Genomic DNA, 24676 nt, shown 5'->3' with positions numbered 1-24676 from the left:
TACCTACGTACCTAGATATTATACTGATCCCATTATGTAGTGATGCAAATTTGAACAACTATTAATTCATTTGCGAGATAAACCAATATGATGAAGGGTGGCTACTCTCATGACTATCAATCCGTGTTGGGATACTCGAAATCCTTAGATCTAAAAAAGCTGTCAAACAGGTTGTTGTGTGTTGTGACTTGCAAAGATGGGTCAGGGGAAATATTACCATCACAGAAAAGGCGTTAACTGGACAATATAACCTTAATTTAACCGTCTTTAAAAATAATCTTACGTTTATATACCGAGCCAACTCGCTCGGAATTTATTCAATTGACGCAGCGTGACACATTATCTATAGTAAAAATAGAACTTTAGTAAAAAGGTTAAATAGTTTAATGCAGTCCAGTAGCCTTATAATATAATACGTCGTATTATAGAGGGGGTTAGAAAGGCTCTGATTAAATATGGGTCAACGGGCTGTTAATATATTATGGATGATGTATTTCATGTCCCAGCTCAGCTATTCGCTGAATTTTTACACCAAAAATAATTTTCATTTAAAAGCACAATAGAAATAACGCTTCGTAAACCTTGAGTACGTTACGCGTGCTCGCGAAAATATGGTTGATTGGTCAACCTAAAACTGAGGGTATTTTTGGACCGTTTTTAAACAAAGGTCTCTTTGATTATAAAGAAAGGGTTGTAGCGTTCGCTATTTTATTTCGCGTAGCCATTGTATTCGATCTTAGCACCTAAACCAGCGGGCGACGGCGATTGGAATTCATTCTGAGTAATTGTTGTAATTATAATAATTGGATATAATAGGTACGAATTAAGTGGCGTGGGAACTAAGATAAGTAGCACGATTCATTTTCACAAAAGAAAAATGTATTTTTACGACGATATTCACATTGCTCATACACCTCTCAGAAGTAAATCGAAAGTTATTACGCAATCAACAAGTAGATCCCAGAAAACAATATAAACATTAATCCGTTTGAAATTCTTCAAATGCAATAATTAGATTAATGAAGAGTTTATAATAATTCAGATTTATATATTTAACCGGATGGGTTTATGACTGTTTTCCAAAACTAGCACGAGTGTGATATGAATGTTGTATTATATATTATAACTAGCGGACCCGACAGACGTTGTCCTGCCCGAACGTCGGCTTGCCTGCTATTAGCTTGGATTTATATTTTTGTACCTAGGTACTTGTTTATGATTAAATTCCAAAACTTAAAAAAAATAATACTCAAATATTGAATTTAAGTAGGTACCTAGGTACTTGTTTATAGTTGAATTCCAAAACATAAAATATTTTTTTTATATATAATTCTTTTTGCAAATGTCAAACTCGACTCTTCTCACCAACAGTGGTGCACTTTTTCAATGGATGCGATTTACAAAAATGTATTGAATATCAGTTAGTTGAGAATTACCAAAAATGCAGTAAAAAGAAATAAATAGGAAGAAATTGTAAGAAATGTAAAGAAAAAATCTGATTGGGATCCATAAAAAGCGAATATTGTTTGTAAACATTAAAAAAACTTTTTTTATACATAGAAAAACAACATCCCTCCATTTTTTGTACATGCATTCTCGTCAAATACAACCCTGGCAGGTCGAAGAAAATAAGATTTATGCTTCTAACTTTTTTTTATAGATTCGATTGAAAATTTAAACTTTAAATCTACGAACACGCGTAGTGCAAAGATCTACATTTCGCATGTGAATCGGTAAAGCCGATTAGGAGCAGTTCAGTGACATCACACGTACAGAAGAATATTATATATTATATATATATATATATATATATATATATATATATATATATATATATATATATAAAGATGTGCAACTATGTGACCAATATTCAAAAGTATATATATTTTTAATAATATGTATTACATTTACATTTTTAGTAATATTATAAGTTGTGTATCATGAATTATTTTATGTTATTTTTTATTTTTATGTGACAACATTTACAGTAAAAATATTTTGTGGAAGCCCCTAATTGGACTTTATGAAATGTATTTATAATACAATAATTGTATCATTTAAATTTATAAATGTACTCATATGTTGGCTTTCTAATAAAATAAAATTTAAAAAATAATTACAACAAGTATGCGTAAAGGAACATTATTTGTGATTTTTAGTTGTCCTCAAAGCACTCTCCAAATTCCCATCCAAAATTTTCCCTCTAATTCATTATAGTGTCCAAGCGGCTCAAATGTGGCATCATCTGCTATTAACTATCAAAGAAGTTTCTACGGTAGCTCTGTTTAACTCGTAAAAGACTGTAGTAAATAATTCATTTGCGCGCAGTGATGTACGATCGTGTTACCACAAGCAAAAGACTGTGGAATCATCTGCCATCCTCTATCAAAGATGTTACTAGAGTTTTTTTTTTTAATTACGTCTGAAGAAACATCTCCTTTCTCTTTCTTAATCTCTCCTCCTTTCCTCTTTCCTCTATATTCCCTTTTTCCATTGAGTAATAGTATTGATTTAAGGTAATTTATATACAAATACAATATAATTTTTTTATTTATCTATTTTTTTTATTTTTTCTATTGATTATATTTCGTAAGTTGCATTATTTAAATAAAACTTTTATTTTATTGGTTGGTAGGAAAAAGATGCCATTTGGCAATAAGCTCGCTAATGCACAATTCACATTATGTACAAAAAGAAAAAAGACGGAATATTCCAAAGTTCAGACTTTTGAAAAAAAAAATGTGGAGATATAATGTGTAATAATTCCTTTTCCATAATTTATAAAAATAAACATATGATTTAGCTCTGTTAGAGCAAAAAAAAACATAAAAACTTCACTGTCAATAACCGACTAAATCTGTTTTACACAAACACCGGCCACAGAACAGCGTCTCTGTCTTCCTTGCTATGAGTTCTATCTTCGTGCTCTCTCTTATACACATGTTTTGCTGTATTGGGGTCACATTCATTCTTCGCATCGCAAGGATAAATGTTTTTTTAAATAAAATCTAGCCTATGCTAGATATCTAGCCTATGCATAACTATTTATGCAAATTTTACTTTCCAAATTCGATGTCCATTTGAAGATAACTAAAAATACAACTTCATGATTAAAAAAAAGAGAGATATATATCAAGTCATGCTTCGTAGGTAGACTAGTGTGACATCACAGACACAAGAGTTAAATCCCGCCTGAAAAACAGATATTTTTGTTCCTTAATCTCTCCTAATTTTCTGTTTATTCCTCTTCCCTATTGAAGACTGGTATCGATATTTATTCATACACATATTGCTAGTACTATTTTGGTATTGTTTTTATTCTCACATACGCTTGGAAACTACAATTATATAAATGACAACTTTTATTTTATCGGTTGGTTAAAAGAAATTGCTATTTAGCAAGAAGCCAATGTACAAAAAGTGAAATAAATGAATTTTAAAAAAAAGTCAATGCTAAAAATTTTATCATTGTTAACACAGTACAAAAAATATTATTATTTTTTAATTAGTTACTGAATTTTTTATGTATTATATTTATCAATTCCAGGTTGTTCATAAAATCATCATTATGACATTATGTTTAACTAATTCAAAAATCATGTTACTATACATTTTCCCAGGATAAGAAAATAACGTAAATTCTAAATTATAGCATCAAAAACGGCAGTAAAGGTGCATATTACGTATGTCCACTCATTTAATTTAATAAAACTAGGTAGGTTTGGTTCGGGTTTTTACATAACTTAAATGTGTAATAAAGAAACAATGTCTTTTTTTAAACTTAATGTGTACATATTTATTATCATTAATCGCCCTAATAAAATAATAGGAGTAGGACTAAGCTTATTGCGTAATTTTCGAGGGTCGGATCCAGGCTGAATAGGGACTACGGACTTATGGAATATATTAGGTATAAATATTAAGTAAAAGTCCGACCTTTTGTTGAACAAATAATCTTGGCTCATAACAAAGATGAATCCCATCGCTAAACAGAAATTGGTTCGGTTTCGATTGGTCCACTGACCTATATAACATCAATATCAGAATGGTATAATGAAATCGGATTTGGTAAAAACATATTGGTATAACTTGTAGATTTATTAATATCTTAGTTATAACTCTTTAGGGATACGATAAAACGTCACATATAAAATATTATTTTCCATATTCAAACTCATTGGTATATATTTCCGTTTTTTTACTGGCCATAAATCGGATTGGTCAATAAATAAAAATATAACTTACTAAACATCAAAAATATTTTCAGATATTTTTATTTATACAACAGGTCGGCGAGAATCCCGTATACTATATTTATACTAAATATTATTTTTTTTGTGGCGTGTACTATACACACGGGATAATAAACCGGAAAAACGCCACAAAAAAATTAATTATTTAGTATAAATATAGTATATTATATAATATCGAGGCATGTGTTCAAGCACAAGAGCATTTGAGAGAAAACTTTGTGATCCTTTGACTTTATCGGGCCAAGACTTTGAAAGGGTCGAAAGTTTATAATACCTAAAATAATATGTAACAGAAAACGACAGCTCTCAGCAATATCTGGGAGTGCGGCTAGGATTAGCAGGTACCGCATTCAACAGTATAAAAACTGTCTGGAGATCAGATGATTAATCGGTGAAAATTAAATTTCGTCTATACAACGCCTACATAGCACCTTTTCTCCAAGCAGAGGCGATACGGCCGGCTGGGCCATATATAACGGATGCTTCCCGAGAGCCTTAACCACGCTTGCTTAATTTACAAGGCAGCATGCTTTCGTGGTCCAAGACGTCCGCGGCTGATAGTTCGTCGGCAGTTCAAGCCTGAACTTTAGGAGGCGATCCTGACTTGGGAGGACACACGGAAGTTGGCCGCAGGCAGAGAGGCATGTAAGATTTCGTGGACACCGTGACTAAATGTACCTACTCGTATATACGACTATTTCACTGGGAGCTGATGGCGACTAGCATCCTCAATCTTGTCCAATAAAGCAATTAAATTCTTATGTCCGTTTAACATTGTGTTATATTCATTTTTCTCCTTTCACTCGCGGCGCCAAATTGCCAGAACAATTAAATTACAACACCGCGTAAGGTGTATGTAGTTTTCGCCAAATGCATCATTATCTTTTATTACGAAGATGGCCTTTTATGATTTGTTTATTGGATAACGTACAAATTAGAGATGATTCATTTGAACGAAAATAGTCGAATGCATTCGATTATTAAATTCGTTCGAATGAAAGTCCGAATGCAGTAATTCATTCAAACGAATTAGTAATTAATGTATGAATGAACGAACGAATTGAATGAATTGATTATGTTTTAATTTATTAAAATATCTGTTTGGCATCCTGGGGGGTAGCCACAGACTTTTTAGCAATAATAAAAAAAAATACAGTCGATTGTCATTTAACATTAGAAATTAAATTAAATTAAAATTCATAGGGACATTACAATATCAGAATCGAAGATGCCTGATATGGCTAAATGATAATGTACATTTTTATGTGACATATTTTTATGAAGAAAACATAAAATACGAGATATCGTGTTTACAAATTAGACAAATATAAACCAATATCTGTGCCTTAAAGGATAAACCACGGGAGTCACATTGAACGAAATGTTCAGAAAAAAAATTGAAATTTTGCGATTTCCAAAACATCATAATTTCAATCTATAAAGAACGTCCATTTTTTTAGCATCAAAACAATGTGGTCTTTAGATTTTTATTTCAACTTAAAAAAAGCATATATGACGAAAGTCGACTTCAGTGTTTTATATAGCTTATTGCGATAATTTCAGCATTTTTAACTACTGGCGCCGTATTAGAGATATATCACGTTTTTTAAAACATGTTTAAAGTAATAAAGGTCCATGAAATACTGTCCAGTAAAAAAAAATTGCTAGTTATTAGTTGCATAAAAATACTTTTAAATTTGTAATTTTGATTTCTCGCAAAAACGGCGATTGCATTAGCCACGCCCCTTATACGTCACGATTCAAGTTTATTTGTTCCTGGCCGTTGAAATTTGATAGAACAATATTACGAATCTTGACGTCACAACAACCAAGGCCAAACACGTCGCGGTTTTTTACGAACGTATTTTTATTGATTTTCATTTTTACATTTATGTGTGAAAACATTTCTCCATTATATCCATAATGATTTTGAAAATACAATTAATTATTCTAAATGCATTTCATTTATTTTTATCGGTATTCGTAGTATGTGATATTTTTCTATTGGCGCCGTGGCGCAGTTGGTTAGACGGCCAACTGCGAAACAGGCGTCGCGGGTTCGATTCCCGCCAGTTGCAAGAAAAAATCTAAGAAAGATTTTTTTTCTCAATTGGTCTGGGTTTTGAGGAGTATTTTTCATCACCTCCTTCCATATCCCCTCTATCCCACCTGCTGAAAAGTCTCAAAATAGGAGCTTAGCGGGTATTCCTTTTTTTTTTTAAAACCGGCAAAAAGTGGACTTCCATGTTTTATCCTTTAAGGTACATATATAATATGTGGTTGAATAAAAACGATACAATAGCAAAAAAATAAGTAATTAGATAGATTTTACACGTCTAAAATAAAATATTTAATGTATTTATATTTCCATTATTCTATTTATCTTGTCCCATTTTTTGCACTGAAATATTTTTGCATCTCTTTTGACTTGTGTTGTATTTTTTATTATGTATTTATACTTGAGATAATGTTTTGACATGTATGCATAAATTATCTCAACACTATGTTATTTACTAGTCTAAAGATGCCCGTTAGATTAAAACCGCTAATTGGTCAAATAAATAAGTGGAAGCGTACAAAGCATTTTTTCAGTTTTAAATTTACTTTCCAATAAAAGTTCTTACATAATTTCATTATTTCTTTCGTCTTAATTTTCTCGGTCCTTTTTTTTTTAAGTATCACAATTTATTAAAATAAAATCATAATTCGTATTCTATCTATAACGATAAACGATACAGGAAACTGCAAGATTGATCTATTTTGCAGCGGAGCTTGACAACTTGTAAGATTCATAAAAGTAAGGTAAGTTTATCTAACACCGACAAAAAAACTGTTTGAAAAAAGTAATCAATTAGATGTAAATAAACTTTTTCAATAGAAACCTTAAAATTTGTTCATAAATTAGCCACTGATGTAATTGTAGACAAAGAACTAAAACTTGAAAAATTTCAAATAAATAAAAAAATACATAATATTATTTATTTTTGTACGCTACGAACTACCGGAAAGGGCGCAGGTGATTTTTTGTGCGCTTTTGACGTCCTCACATTAGCTCGCACGGACAGATATTGAACGATTCGCCAACGTGTGGGAAGTTTAGCGATTTCGTTGCCAATGCGCACGCCAGCGTACTGGCCGACGTATTGGCCAGCGTGTAGAACCGCCTTAAAATGCTTAACACACGCACGGAAGGTTCCGGGATCGATTCCCGATGAGAACATAAAAAATAATGCTATTTTTCTTAAACCCGGGTGTTCTGAGCTGTAATTCACAACTGTAATTCGGTCTCCTGGCTTATTATGCAAAATAAATACAGCAACAAAAATAAAACAACGAGACGGAAAAAATATCAACAAAATAAATAGTTTGTTTTCCTCGTATTATCACCGCTCATTTCATTGATGGTGAAATTACTGATAAAGGAAAACCAAACAAAAATACATTTGTGCGAAACGCTCGGAGCAAGGCTCTTGTCGGAGGATCGCAGACACCCCTTTATGCCGAAAAATAATTTATCTATGGCCCATAACTGCCCTCTTGAGAAGGGGCGCAGGCGATACCGAACACAGCCTACCCCGGCTGCTGCAGTGGCGGCAAATAATATCTGTTATTGCCGAATCCTCGGGAGGGGGCCCACCAGGGCCAGCACTAATAGCTTAGAATTCATATTTTATTGTATTATATTATTAATATGATATTTACAGCATTGACTTCGTGGTCAAACGTTATATAAATGTTAGTTAATAATTGTATTTAACCACTTACTGACTTCTCTATGTTTATCGGTTTTGAGACGTACTCGTCTCTTTGTCAGGACAATCCCAGTATACACGCTATATTGAACTATATTAAACAATATCAAGCATTTAAAAATACATATAATCAGTGAACGTTAGTGTTTATTTTTTTATCAATATACACGTCATGTAGTGCCTTTCTTAATTCATAATAAGTAGAAATAAACACTTGAAATAGTATAAAGTAGATAAACGAAAAAAAATAGCATAAAAAGTTAACATGTACATATAATACACAGTGGTTTCATACAACGATCACGCTAACATATTGTGTAAAAAATAAATAATTAAATACAAAACTTAAGTTGAAATAACGTTTTTTTTTTTAATCTAAAAAGGACAGGTAGGTTTATTTTAAATCATAGACATTGAACAAAAAATACAAAATCTAATTATACCAATTTAAAGAGAAAAAATATTTTTTTCTAAATATTTTTTTAAAATATTAAGTTAAAATAAAAAAATTAACTACTAACAGCATGTGTCCTATCACCGCGTTAGTTTTATTTTTTTGTGCAACTACATTATGGTAATGTGTATAGTGGGATTTTTATGTTAGTGTAATAAGGCGGCCTCCGTGGTGTAGTGGTCAAGACGCTTGACTGAAAAAAAAAAAAGTGTCCTGACGAAGAGCGGGTACGTCTCGAAACCGGTAGACATAGAAAAGTCGGTAAGTGTTTATGTATCATTATTTACTTACATTTAAACTATTTCATTATATTAACGCTAACGTAAATAAAATGCAAGTCGTCGAAATTTCTAAATGAATGTTTTGCAGTGCAATTGATGACACAACTACTGTAATACACAGTTTATGTTGTGGAGGACACGTCGGGGTCACCATATGTGGAGGACATTACCACCAAGCCCTGAAATCGACAGGGCCGAAAACCGCTGTGGCCCGCAACGCGTAATCCGATGCAACGTCAACTCGGACAAGTTATAAAACGTCGTGCATCGAAAGAATATGCACATTTCATCTTGGCATTTCTTGTCGCCCGTCCTCCAGCTCCTCGCCAGTGTTCGCTATTGTAAATTCCTTTTGTACAAAATTGTAAGGATGTAACTCGTGTGTATCTACTCAATAAATAACTTCATTTGTAATGCATCTTTGTCATTTAACCTCAAGTCAATTCACGCGCACCCACCCATACAAATGGTGACCCGACTATTATAAATCGGCACTTTTAAACATTTAATTTACAATCTATATTTTTCTTTTCAATAACCGCGTAGTTGGGTAGCGAAAAGTCAAAATGAAATGTGCATATTCTTTCGATGCACGACGTTTAATAACTTGTCCGAGCTGACGTTGCATCGGATTACGCGTTGCGGGCCAAAGCGGTGTTCGGCTCTGTCAACTTCACGGCTTAAAGTTGATGTCCTCCATAGTGTGAATATTATGCTTTATATCACAAAAGCCTTGTACCTAGTAACTGGTTACTACAGCATCCATTTGACTTTTATTGTAGATTGTTACATCCCCATGAAAGCTTAATATATCTAATTTATCGAACACGCTGAACCATAGAAAAAGTCGGATTAAAAAGGACGCTCTCATTGAGTGTTGTCTAAAAATCTAACAGCAAAAATGGATAGATTCATAGAGGAAAATACTGCGACGTGCTCTCATACAAACGGAGGCGTGGGAGAACATTTTAGTCAGGAAGAAAGTGTTTTCATTTGACCTTTCTCGATTGATCCCAATTCGAGATAAATACGGATATAGCATACAAGTCTGATTATATTATACATAAACCCGATCACAGCATTTAACAACAATTAATTATGTTTTTTAATGAATTCCGTAAATGTATAAAACTGATTCAATCGAACGGGTACAAGTCATTTTGTCCCGTGATAGTAATGCGGAATCAGAGGTTCAAGTTTTGCTTAAAATTAGCTTTCTTTTAAAGTAAGAAAAGGTCACCGAGTTTTTAAACGTTTTTTTTTATTGATAATCCAACTCTGTCTCAGCAATGCAAAAATGAAAGGCTATTCAAACGAGTTGTTACAGTCAACTCGAATTATTATTTTATTGTTATTCAAATTAACAATGTTGAAAGCAACAATTGATGGATAACATTTATGTAATTGTATGCTATTGAAGTTTTATAAAAAAAAATGGATCCAATATAGAGTATTTTTTTATGAAAAATTTAAAGAATTCTATCAATATGTGCCTGAAAAATTACTCGAAAGGTGACGAAAGGTGACAAAAGGATATGAAAAACGATAGGCTTTCTAATATAAATGAGTTATAGGGTTTGTTTTTCGGTCCTCCTAAAAAGTTATTTTAAATACTCAGATTTTATTTATAAAATGGACTGAAGCGTCCGTTTGTAGCTAATCACAATTGAGTTCAGTGAAAGTTTACAGAAATGTTCAACTCAATTATAAAGTTGCATTACTGAGTACTGAGTAGGTAGATTCAATCTCCATGTGGAATGTGGGTGTATCGAGAAAACATTAATTCGATGCGCCGTGCCATGTAAAACTTCGACAGGTTGGTGCAAAGAAGAGTTACATAAATGATAATAACAATTTTTAATAAACGTTGGGATAATCAACCGACAAACATGGCGAAAAATCAATTAGTATCAAAATCAAAAGATAGAGATTTAAATCAATTCAAGCACAACACTTTTGATACATTGTCAGACAAAACGAAGAGTCTTGAGCAGAAGACGGTCTCTTACAAGATGGATCGATTAAATAAACAAAATAATAAACTCCGCATCAAACGATGCCCGATGAAGGTTAGCAGCTATCTGCTTTCCATTAATTAACTTTTAACTTATATTTACAGTCTACACTACGTGGTGGGTAAAACGACCCGTAAAGTTATGTAGACTACAATTGTCAAATAAATAAAAAAATACGTTTGTAATATATATTATATTGATATGTAGATTGATTCATTTCAATAATTTATTCTCATGCATTGTAAATGCTATCACGTAATGTAGGACACTGATTGAGAGACGAGAGGGACTTATATTTTTTTAGAACAGTCTAGAAGTCAAGTGTGATCAAATTTATTTTATGGTGTGCAAACCATATTCGTGTTTTTTTGCAGGACGAATAAATCAATTGTTATTATTACCTATTGACTCACCATACCTGTGAGACGATTAGTTCGTTAGCATTACTTTAAGTGTATGAATATTTTAAAGATGTGTTATTGGCAATCCTTAAGCTTTAAAATAAATCCTCATTAAAAAGAGTACTGATTCTTTAAATCTTATATATTATTATTCTAAAAATGATTGATTGTGTCTGTCATATACGGGCCCGTTTCACACGCATTTTGCCAATCCACTCGGTTCGGTAAAATAAGGGTGGGTGGATACTTATTTATTATTTTCGTTTCTGGTTTTCTTTATTTATTTTTTACTCGCGGGTGAAAAATCAGCAAAAATAAATCGAGTGGAGATTAGTTGGCCTCATGGTGTAATGTTTCGTGTGTTTACCTACCTATTGATAAATAAAATAATTATGGATAAATCCACCCTATGTTATTTCATTGTGTAGTGCTATGTTGAACGTTCGACTAAATTGGCGGATAGGAATTTGAGCTCTATTCTTTAAATAAATAGGATTCACTTTCGTCTGTTACAATTCGACCAATAAAACTTGAGTTGAAGTGATCCGAAAGTATAGGAATACACATGCGTCCTAAAGCGCTGTCTCTCTCAGTAATTCATTAATTATTTTACACCGGACTGGTGCAACAGAGACAACGCTCTACAAAGTTGACAGTCTCATTCGTTTCTTATGTAGAATTATCAACTGTCGACGCGTATATGTACGACCGAGGGATAAGTAGTATTCATAATAATATATATATGCGTAATATATATAACATATGTAATAAGCCGCCTCCGTGGTGTAGTTGTTAAGACGCTTACTCACGAACGGAAGGTTCCGGGTTCGATTCCCAGTAAAAATATAAAAATTCAAAATGTGATTTTTCTCAAGTCTGAGTATTCTGTGCTACAATTCACAACTGTAATTGCCTCCTGGCCTTTTGTGGTGGATTTAAAAAATAAATAAAAATAATAATAATAAACAGATGGAAGAAAAAGTAGGTTTCTGAGCAAACAGAAAAAAGTGTGTATTTGGTTAATTCATTTATAAGTGGATTGCCTATTTTGGGGACGTATAAATAGCAAAAAAAATCTTTGGAAAAAATTTAAATGTTTAAAAATCGGTAGAATTCTGATAGAATTTGGTAGATCGGTAGATTTCACCAAAAATCGGTAAATATCGGGTAGGCACCCTACCGATTGTTCGGTTTTTTGAGAAAAATCACATTTAATTTTTGTGTTCTCACAAGGAATCTAACCCAGAACCATCCGTACGTGAGTCAAGCGTCTTAACCACTACACCACGGAGGCCGCCGGGATATGTGCATGGTTTTGGTAGCGCTATTCTGAGTGACAGATTATTCCTTTTTTATATTTAAAAAAAATAAAAAACTGTGTTCTTATAATTTACCCAAACTATTTATTCATTAGAAAATGAGAACCAAGTTGTGGTAGAGCAGGGTGCGAAGCTCGGACCTCTGATCCGTGGCTCCGCGAAACTAGCCACGGGACCACAACACGGTTCATTATTATATTTAGATTGCTCCTAACAGCAAAAAAATAATTGTTAGGCTCAAAGGGGTGAAATTTCACATTGTCCGAGGTTCTAATAAATCAACTGAGGCCCGCAAGGCCGATAAAGCGAGGCCCGAAGGGTTGAATTTCCTATTCAATCTTAATACTGACTAGAAAGGTGTCGCGTCGTAAGACAAATTACAAACCATTTTGCTCTGACGTTTCTTGGGAGGTGTGAATTATAGCTTAGATTGACCAATTTACCTAAACAATAAAAGAAAGTGCTGCCAGAGTTAGTAGCATATTGTATGAAGGTATAATGCAAAGGTATAATTATTCGTTGGAAGGGTCTTTTAGGTGTTGGAATAGTAAAATAATAACAATGTTTTATTGTTTATGGTTATTAGGCAGCGTATTTGTATCGTTTAGAAAATGTTGCTTGTGACTATAAATAATGTAGGTACTTGAGAACTCTGTCCACAATGACTCCTTAGGCTTAATTCTCTTTACGTCACGCGCCTTGGCCTTGATAAATGAAGTTGTGCGCAGTAATGGCTGTGATCGTTTAACGTGGAAGTCTGCTCCAGGAGTTAGCACAACGTCTCACTTTTGCATTATCATTAATCTTGGCTCCCCATATTTATATTTATGAAGAGTCAGTCTCAACAGTCGCAACATTATTTGGTGTCTCATTCTGATGCCACGTCAGTTCTAACACGTTTACGAGATTATAAATAAATATGCATACACAGCTTAGGAATGTTCATAAAAATAACCATATGATACTCGTACATAGGAGTAATCGAGCCTCCATGAAAACAATATTTAATAGTATTCTGTGATTGAGGTCCAAGGCCCCGATTACCAAGGGAAGTTAACAGAGTTATCATCGACTATAAATAAAAATCTATATTTGTGTACGGAAATGAGTATATTTGCATGAACATTTAAAGTATCTTCATCGGTAAACTATAATTGAACATGTTTAAAAGAAAAAAATGTATGCATATTCTGCTTTTCATACAGAAAACTTAATTTTACTTTATAGACAATTGAAGATAACTCTCCTGACTTCCCATTGTAATTTGGGTCCTGGGTCCGTATTCAAATGGGAAGGTAAAATGACGTTTCCTGTATTAAAAAGTAATATGTTTACAATTTTGTTTTTCTAAACATGTTCAGTTACGGGTTACCGACGAAGATACTTTTAATTTGCATACAAATATACCAATTTACCGATGAAGAATTTTGTATCCCAAAATTGTAGTAAGTATTAAAATATATTGAATTGCCTGCGTCAGTTACATACCTAGTAACGTGAAAAATATAATACAAACATTTTTCAACGTTCACACGAAAAATTACAGTCGTACATATAGGTATGAAGTATCGATACTCGATACAAGGTAAACATCAGTAAATTTCATTGTAATACAAGTCTAAGTGATTCATGGCTAACGCGTGCAGAATAAAACCAATGATAGATATTATGTTCGATTCAATCAATTATTCCTGATGTGACCTCCGGACGCGGAAATGAGCGCACAATATATCCCTCCAGCGTCAAAACTGCACAAAAACTACAAATCACGTACAGTGTACAGATGCAGATTTTTTGTGTAAGAAGGCGACAACCTTTGAGAGGTAATTCCATTTTTTTGTTTGGCATTCGCGTTCCCCCACATACTTGCATTTTACATCTCTGCATAAGAAACGAGTAGTTTTTTCCACCCACGGGGAAATAGCACTTTTTATAAAGAACAAACACAGTTTGATCAAACTAGCTATTAAAACAATAATTAAGTATTTCCACGTAAATGTTTGTCTTTATAACTGTACATCAGAACAATCATAATACTTATAAAGTGAACTTTAATATCAATTCATACTCGCTCACGAAAAATGATTTCGTTCGTAATTTCTGTGGCCTTCTTCTGTAACTAATTCGGTTAGTAAATTCATTCGTATCGTTTGAGAGGGAACGATAGCGAAATATGATTTTGATTGCATTATAGTGCGATGGATATATGACGAACGAACGAATTTACGAAACGAAATTGTTGACAGAATAAGCTTGCTGTCATGTTTGTAATTTCAAAATATTTTCTCATTAAAGTAATCGTGCTGGTGAAAATCGGCGTAACCAAACGCTCGACTCACTGGGCTATATTTAATCGTATAAAAAATCCTTTTATTTCTGAAATCAATATTATATTTCGGACATCAAACAGCGAATGAGGAGGTTATTGTTGATCTATTTTATGTCTTACCTCGAGAAACCAAAGAAGCTCGTTGATCACGTATATCTGAAGACCTGTCGTAATAAAGATCAATATTGGAATGACGTTAACTGACTACCGAACCTTATAAGGAAATAGACAGTTTGAAGTTATGGGGAATTATAATATATTTTTTATGTAGGAGTACATCGTCACAAATTTTAAAACAATTTAGATAAATGGTAGTATTTATCGAATAAAAATTACGTGGGAGGAAAATGTAAATATTGTATTCAGAAACCATATATTATCTAAACTCAGACGTCATTAAAGTAAACGGTAAATTTAAGTAGCATACATATATTACAATGCAGAATCAACATTTTTAGAAGAGTACTCTAATTAATGATGTATTTTTGTGATATACTTAAAAAATATACTAAATGCAATGATCAATTAACCTAAATTGCATAGCTACTCGTTTGATTTTTTTTTTTAAATACTATAAAGACAGCAAAAGACTTGTAGAGGATATTCTGTTATTTCCTCAGTTACCTGCCTACTTGTTACAATATTAAGGCATTAAAAAAAACAGTATTTTTGCTGATATTGGGTAACTAAACATATTCGGTATTCTTTATTTTATGTTCAAGCTTCACGTCAAAATAAATCAAACATCATTGAGAACCGCATTCGTTCATGGTTAAATGTTTATATAAAGACATTTTAAAATGTAACATTTTATTTGAATATTTTAGTAATGGGATTTGGAGGCGAAGTTTTTGATTTTTCGCAAGATTCGTATGTTTTATTTTTATAATTTCCAATGAGCAACGTTAAAATCAACAAATCTGCATTAAATGCTATGAATCATGGCGCTTAGACTTTATAAATAAACATCCAGTGATGGTGATATCACTGGATCCAATTAATCGAGTTCTAAAATCAACACAAGAAAATATTTTTAGGATTAAATCTTAGCTAAAATAAACCTAGCTATTTGCTATCACATGATAAATGTAATAAAGTATAACATTTAAGTCATAGACATTTACATACTGTTTTACATTTTCTATTTCAATTGAATAAACGCATAGCATTGTATTTATTTAGTCATCACAAAAACAACGTATGATTTTTAAATATTAATATACGAGTACATACTACATTTATTATATGAATTTATATTGGGTAATTTTTATTTTTAATATAATTTTCAGTTGCCTTTGTCGTTTACACAGTACTTATCATGTAACCGACGAAATTTCCTTCAAGTAATATTTGAATTTTCGTACAATCAAAATGTAATATATTACGTATTGTCATTAATTTAGTTTTAACAAATCTTACACTGACTTGTAATACGGGCTATTAAGTATTTTAACTATACAATACAGATTATAGCTATGCATAATCAACATTTAATCATGTAACATCACGACCATCATTTTTTTTTTTTATTCTTTTTTTTATTTAAATTTTTCATTGATAAGTTACAGGTTACATACATTCAACAAAATATTTTTACTTTTAAAATTCACATTTTACTATTAATAATAATATTTTTAACATTTTTTGTAAAGGTTGTCTGAGTCTTTTGTTTAGTTTTGTCTGGTAGTTTATTGTATAATTTCAGTCCATGGTCTATTATTCTCTATTCTCTTTTCTCGTTTTAGAAGGTTGTATATGATATTTTTCTGATATTCGCGTATTGTGTTCATGTTTACTACAGTTTTTTTCAAGTTTTAATTCTTCGTCTACCATTGCATCAGTGGCTAATTTATGAATAAATTTTAAGGATTCTAGTTTAAAGAGTTCAGTTACATTTAATTGCTTAGTTTGTTTAAAAAGTTCTTTAGTTGCTGTTGATAGGGTAGGTCACATACTAACTTTAGTATTTTATTTTGCTGTCTTTGTAGTCTAATTTTTATTTCCTGTTCCCCATAGTAGTTGCATATAACATACGAGTATTTTAGTTTTTACAATTTTTTTCCTTTTTTGGAACAAAGTTTTTGATTTAAAAAAAAAGACTCGATAATATCGCCACATTGCTAATAAAATTGTTGGTGTGAATTGTCCATGTCAGTTGTCTGTCTATTGTTAGTCCTAAGTATTTAACATGTTCAATTTCAGTTAGTCGTTCATTATTTATGTAAGCATCTATTTTATGTAACTTTTTTGAAGATTCAAAATGGATACTATAAAATGAATAAAAAAATACTTTCATTGAAAAATATCAAAATATTAATATTTCTATCGGCAAGGGGCATGAGTTGTTAAAACAGGGTAGGTAATAATATTTTTTTAATAATGGTCTAAAATGGGGTTCTGGAAGTTTCCAGCCGACGCCGACGCCAACCGCGCACCCTCGCGTTAGTTCTGCTACCCCCCACCCTCCCCTTTACCTCACAATTGCACATCTCAAGAGGTCAACATTTTGTGAAAGCCTCTTGAACTGTCTGTCTCCCTGGTTCACAGGTTCCGTGCGCACGAAATTGAAACATGCGTTTTATTTATTTTTCATTTCAATGAAACATTTTGTCCGTCCGGATAAAGAATACAGTTCGGTAGTTAGATGGCGGAAGGAGCCATCTGCGATTTTTTAGTTTTCAACAGTACCTAATAAATATTTCTGTAAATACACATATGTATATAAAAAAAACACACTTTTATTTAAAAGGTAGTTAATTGTTGAAAACTGAACAAAGAAAGATTGGATCATGGTCTCAATTTGGCTCTCCTGATTAAAAAAAAACAGATGTCCCTTCTGCCATCTGACTACCGATTTACGTGTGTAAAAAAATAAAATCAGAATTCTAGAAGACTGTTTTTTACTTGATGGCTACTCTCTGATAAATATCCGGAAAAGAGCATATCGATGCGTAGTGGTTGGCGAGTTCGCCTACCATGCTCGAGGTCCCGGGTTCGGGAAAGATTTTTTTTATACTGCAATATTTCATTGTTCCTAGACTGGCACCTAAATAATAAAACTAATCAGATTACCTTCCTCTAACAGATAATCAAGATACATGGCAATTACTTTCCCAACGCGGCACCATCAGGTGCGGAAAGGGTCTGATTATGACAATAATTACACTAGTCTACACAATTTCACATTTTAATAATTATGACCACATAATACGATATTAATATTCTGTGATATGGCCCACAAATTAACAACTGTGAACAGTGAGTGACATTTAACCGAAGCTTTATGAATATTACACAATATTCTAAACAAGAAAAGGTTTTTGTACTTTATGATATACTTGGATTAAACAAATCTGTGTAGAAACAAAACACTCGTTTACAAAAGCCAACTAACCTAAATATTTAAGCCAACCAAAAAAGTTTATGCTGCATAATTTTACCATAGCCATGAGCAATGAATACAATTTTTGTTATAAAATATTACAATAATCTTACAACATACATGTTCCATATTTGATACTGTGGTTATGTCTGTATGTGCGTAGCGCGAAAAATAAAATCAGTAACGTTTTTGTAGCTAGATAAATTTTGAAGGGCGTGAATTATTATTTATTTATAATAATGGTCTTACGTTATCCGGTACTTTACACGAGTGATCGATGTGTAAGTAAAAATGCTAAATTAACGCGTATAATGACATCCCATACAATACACAATATACGAGAGTACACTATTGGTAGCAACTCGCATCTCTTAAGTATTTGTTCCCAAAGACGAAAGAATAAAATTATTCTTTGTTTTTCTTTTTTTCCTTTTGTTCTTTGTTACTGAAATGGTATCAACTAATCTGAAATGAAAATTGAAGGAAAGCTTTGTGAAGTCAAACGTGTATAAAACTATTGTATCCCAACAAAGGTTATGAGAATATTTTCCACCAATCTTTTCTTTGTTGTACGAGACTTAACGATTAATTTCGAGAAAGAGAGATTTGCGAAAGCTTTTAGTGCAAACTAGGTAGTTGATATGTTTAAGGTACCTATTCATTTTGCATAAAAACATGACGAACACAAAATATTTTGAATATCTATCAAATTCATGAGTCATCTAAAACTTAAAATAATTTGAGCTTAGTTTTATTTAATCTAACACCTAATCATCATATTTACTAATGACTAGAGACTGGATTACAACATGCAATTGCATATTTCCATGTTTGGGCTATTTATACAGGATTTAGCATATTTGACTGAAAACCTGCTGATGGGATATGTTTGCAATATTTTTACAGGTCGTTATTTAACTATTTTTTTTTTTTTTTTTTTGCACCACAACAGGCCAGGAGGCCCAATTACAGTGGTGAATTACATTACAGAACAACCAGGCTTGAGAAAAATCACATTTTTAATTTTTGTGTTCTCACCGGGAATCGAACCCGGAACCTTCCGTGCGTGAGTCAAGCGTCTTGACCACTACACCACGGAGGCCGTCGTTATAATGGTCAAAGCGTTTGCCTGCCATGCAAGAGGTCTCGAGTTCGATTCCCGACATGGTTGAATTAAAATGTTTACTTAAAAGGGTGTTTCCACACTAGAATATTTCATAGTCCCTGGACTGGTATCTGAAGCGTAAGACTGATCATCTTACTCGTGTAACAAAAAATGATCAAGATACGCTGCGATCGGTGTACCAATGCAGTGCCCTATAAATCATTAGGAGCGGAAAGGTAATGATGAATAGTTGTAGCCTCAGAGTAATAAGGCGCTACCGCAGTAAAGCCGCCCATACGGACAAAAATCATTCTAGGAGTATCAATCACAAAGTCAGCTATAGTTTACAGAAAAACGATGGGCCGTAGGTATACGGGTTGAGAATAGCAAGCGCGGCGACGAAACCGTCCGTTACACGTTTGTTGTTAAACCAAAAACCAAATAAACATTTTTCGACACGTTTTTCTATGCAATAGAGCGAAGTACCGTCTCTACAGCTGTGGCGCGTTATTACTCCGAGGTTGTATCCCACCAAAACAATGAAACGCACGGCTCGTATGAGCCTGAATGGAACTCCGAATTGCTAGAGATATTTTCGCTTAAACTTAGAGAAAAGTTAGAAAACATTTTACGAAACAACCCTGACTTCGAAGTTCGCACCTTCATAGTGTCAAATTGATAGTTTTTTTAGTGGCACGGGTAAAATTTTGCCTAAGACAATATGCGCCAATATACGAACTTAGTTTAAACACTGCCGGTGATCGGTGGACATGGAACGTTCATTCTCAATTTGAAAATACACTTTGATTGATAGAAGGCACAACCGAACAACAAAAAATTTAGAAAAATACATTATTGTTAACAAAGATTTTTTAAACTCTCCCTAATAATATATTGAGTTTTTCTACTGACATTTCTTGGTGGAACTGCGTTTTAATTACAATAATAAAAATACGTGTATAGTTCATTCAAATTAGTAAATTCAAATACATTTACATTTTAAACTTCATAAAATTATACAATTTTCAATTTCAATCATTCAAACAAAACTTAAATTCGTATAATTGTTATTACCTATGACTTAAATGAATTTTATTTAAACTCTTTTATTTTTATAATTACATAAAATCATGATTTACAGCTTGCACTTGTATATAACGTAGAAATTTGTTTAGCCTTCCACCAGTCTGACGATGTCTGTCACGACGAAACCCAGTCGCTGGTAAAAATTTATAAATGAAAGTGGAATAAAACTATATACGTATTTTTATTATTTCCCTAATAAATAATGCAATAATAACGGTAATTTTTTAATATTTTATGTATCATATTTTCACACTTTACTTGCATTTTAAAGCATTTTTAAAGCATTTTTTATGCATATTTTAGTCTTTTTATATTGCATATAATCCGGTCTTTACTAATGGTCCAATAATATTTTTTTTACATAACAACCCAACATAACTTTTACAATACACCAATTCATTAAGAATATTGCCAAAAAGTGTTATATTTTAAGGGTTTCATCGCCTTTAATTCGGTCATAGATAGGCAGTGTGAACAACCATTAACCATCTTCGCAAAAATTGCATTGATAGTGAGTCTTTTATGCTCCATAATTTTACATTACCTACCCAATGGTGAAGTTTTTTCTACTCCAGAAATGCATTATCACGAAATGCACTTGACATATTTGAGCCGGTAGTGGTATGCAGGGCGAGTGGCCGTGTAAGGGCATTGGATAAGGGTAGTAAAAGAAAAGGGTTACACTGACATTCGTACTGTGTGAGGGTGAAACAGCGAACACGGAAGGGCTCACCATTCACCACCCGCCCCCATCTCGCAGGAGCACTTCAGAAAGACGAGCACTTACATGAAATCGACAAAGGGAGAAACAACCGAGGATGGAGAAGGGCTCGAAGCATTTGAAACACAGTTTAAACTGAACGACACATCGCGATAATTCAATGCAACGTTTACAGGGATACCTAATAACGACAGTCGAACTGAATAACGCGGTTACTTGTGTATAAATATAATATAAGAGTATTATTAAAAAACCTAAAACATACTTGTTTTTTTAATTATAACTTGTCTTTTCTAAAATTATGCATTTATTTGACTCAAAATGTAAAACAAATTGTAAAATAAAAATAAAAATAACTGCACATACATATAAATGGTGTAGCAAAATTTTGAGAAAAATATATGTAGATTAATAAACGTAGTACTTTATATGTAAAGTATATGTAAGTTGGTACACATATTATTTATATTTTTATGTATTTCATTCCTTTATATTTGTTTTTATTATAAAATATACTATATTATTTATGTTTAAGTAACATGTATTCTTGGCACATATATTATATACTTTATATTTGTATAATAACGATTATTATTTTTTTACATTTGATTAGCTAGGCATTTATAATTAAGTAGTTTTTGTTGTTATTGTCATATAAGTATAGAACTACTTATGCTTTAAAAAATAAAACATCTCCATCTTAGAACAGGCTGAGCCATGTTAGATGGAGACTATCCTAAACAAAGTTACAAAGTTTTTTTTTCGTATATTTTCAGGAATCTTTGCCGTACAATTTAATGCTTCAATTTTTACCGCGCGCAAGAAAACATTTATTATATCGAAATGTTTATAATTTAAAAATTCTAATGTATATCTTGTATATGACGACGTATGTACGTAGGTATTAATAAAGGTTTTTTGTAGACAACAAAATACCAGCGTGGGTGAATTGTGTGAAAATGTAGGCTCGTAAGTGGAATGTTGTAACAAGTTATATTCAATAATAAAAGGAAACAACGGTGTGGGAAGGTACGGGTACACTTATACCGTCCATACATCAATATTCCGATGGCTAAAACACTATTACGAATCATAAATGTAGGTATATCCATGAATAATTATTTACACGTAGTTCACACCTGTTAACTACTTGGGTAACTACTCGACAATAACAATGATCGGATAACGGAATTGTCACACGTGTTCAAATGTCGAAATAATGCCACCAATAATGAAAAGTCGTACAAGAGTTTCGGGTCATAAACCAAAATATGCAGATGATTTGTGTAACATAAGATGTGAGAAAGCCCATTTCACATGTATCGTCCCAATCCAGCCGGCCCGGTAAAATTAGGGTGAGTAGATACATATTTATTCTTCTCTTTTTTCGTTTTATTTATTTAGTTTTTACTCGCGGGTAAAATTTTTTTGCTAAAGGAAATCGAGAGGAGATTAGTCGTCCTAATGATGTACTGGATCGCGCGTTTACCTGACAATTAATTAAAAAAACAATTTTTATACGATAAAAGTCAATCCACCCTCTGTTATTTTATCGGGCCGGGTGGATTTTCGATGCGGTGTGAAAACGGCCATTTTATGAACAGCACACTGTCAAAATGAATTTGGGTCAGATGCAGATTGCGGTGCAACTGTATACATAATATTATACTGTTTCATTTCATTCCCATATGCAATCCAATTTGTTGAATAAGTAGTTAATTTTTCTTTTATTTTTCATAATTTCAAATAATAAAAATGAAACAAATCTACACCTAGTGTCGTTACTATGGTTACACAGAAATATTAACCAAGGAAATATGCACAGAATTATAATAGTCTAATTCTATGGAAATATGTGTATCTCTTTCTCACACGATTGTTTGCATGTGTATCGTGATTTGATCTCTTTATTACGAATGTTTAGTGCGACGCGATATTTTCTAAATACAAGGTTCAGGGCCGCGATTATGAACGGCTATCTTCATCGGTAAATACTGAGACGGTATAAACTAATATCGATATTTATGTACGAAGGTGTGTATATTTGTATGAAAATTCAAAGTATTTTCGTTAGTAACAGGTAATTGAACATGATTGGAAAAACAAATTTAAAAAATATAACTTTTTAATTTTATTTTTATTTTATTTATTAGGGATATCAACAGCAATACATGTAACAAAAATACAACAAATAAAATATACAGAGAATAAAACCAATGACAGATATCCACAGAAATACACGTACAATACATACTAGTGTGTTTGTGTGAGTGTAAGTGAGTGAGAGGGTGGGTGTTATATTGGAATGAGGGTGGACATGTTATATTTAAAAAATAACATTTTTCATTCAGAAAACTTAGTTTTACTTTGTAGATAACATTGAAGATAAAAACGTACCCAGTTACTGTAGAAATAACGTGTCTATTATATCGTTCCTTAAGTAACAACACCGCGTAAGTCATATTTGTTATTTTTTTAGAACGATAAAAAAACTGCTTATTTTATTAAAAAGCTAAACTAAATTACGCCTTAAAATTAAATGTTTATCCATAACCTGTCGCCTATTAAAAGTTCTTGAGTTTAATTCCTCTTTAGTTTAATAAAATAAGCTTTTTTTATCGCCGTCCAGTATAAATGACCAAAATGACTTGGGTGATGTTATTACTGGGACGATATGTCACCTACCTACCTAGGACGTATATTTTATATTATTTTAAAAAGGCAAGTTTCATTTTCAGATGTATGCACTATTAACGCATAATTGATCAAGGCCTGCGAAGACCGATCTGAGTCCGAAGGGCAAGCCTTTACTCTGGCGGAATTTTATTCCAATACAGTAAAATTCCAACTATCCGAATTAATGAGTGCCAGGCGTTTTGAAATAAAATGCAAAATTTACTTTAAGATCACTATTTTATTGCTTTTCAAATATAACTGCGAATTGGAATCACATTAAAAACTTACTTTGACATGTCCTGCAAAGTTTACTAGTAAACTCATTTACGAGCTTAAAGCTAATTATTATAACATCTCATTTATTTTTTATTTCCAATCTAAACGGTTTAACGATCCGGACATTTGGCAATTCGGATGACTAGAGTTCGGATAGACGGAGTTTTACTGTATTTAGAATTCAAAGCATTTTGTTTGAATAAAAATTAGAAACAGTTTTGAGTTTTCAAATTTCAAATTTTAAAGAAAGTTTATCCTTATATGACTAAGGTTTATCACGTCCAGGGCCTCGATTACAAAAGAAAGTTAACATTTATCTACAATTTTATCTACAAAGTAAAATTAATTTTTATGAATGAAAAGTAGAATATGCAAACAGTTTTTTCTTCTAAACATGTTCAATTATAGGTTAGCGACGAATAAATTTTAAATGTTCACGCAAATATGTATACTAAGTTTTGCACACAAATATCGTTTTTTTCTTTATAGACAGTCGAAGATAACTCTGTTAACTTCCCGTTGTAATCGGAGCCCAGATATATTTTACGTGATAGTACATAACCTAGATAATATTTTATTCATTCTAATATGTGATATTAATTCCTAAGTTTTAGTGGGCGTCATTA

The 24676-nt window shown here is 32.2% G+C and overlaps 1 protein-coding gene and 1 long non-coding RNA gene across 2 annotated transcripts in view; one reads left to right on the top strand and one right to left on the bottom strand.

The window, feature by feature from the left end:
* LOC148280287 (uncharacterized) overlaps positions 1 to 24676 on the bottom strand; it is a 600658-nt gene that overhangs the window by 568166 nt on the left and 7816 nt on the right. The window lies entirely within an intron of this gene.
* LOC148280288 (uncharacterized) lies at positions 18122 to 20379 on the top strand. Its single transcript, XR_015822649.1, has 2 exons — positions 18122 to 19092; positions 19287 to 20379. It is a non-coding gene; the product is annotated as an uncharacterized LOC148280288 (long non-coding RNA).

Source organism: Micrasema longulum, unplaced genomic scaffold (assembly GCF_059751315.1).
Source record: "Micrasema longulum isolate JH-2025_06_02 unplaced genomic scaffold, ASM5975131v1 h1tg000597l, whole genome shotgun sequence".
NCBI lineage: Eukaryota > Metazoa > Arthropoda > Insecta > Trichoptera > Brachycentridae > Micrasema > Micrasema longulum.
The sequence above is the reverse complement of the archived record's forward strand: the minus strand, read 5'-3'. Positions and strand labels throughout refer to the sequence as shown.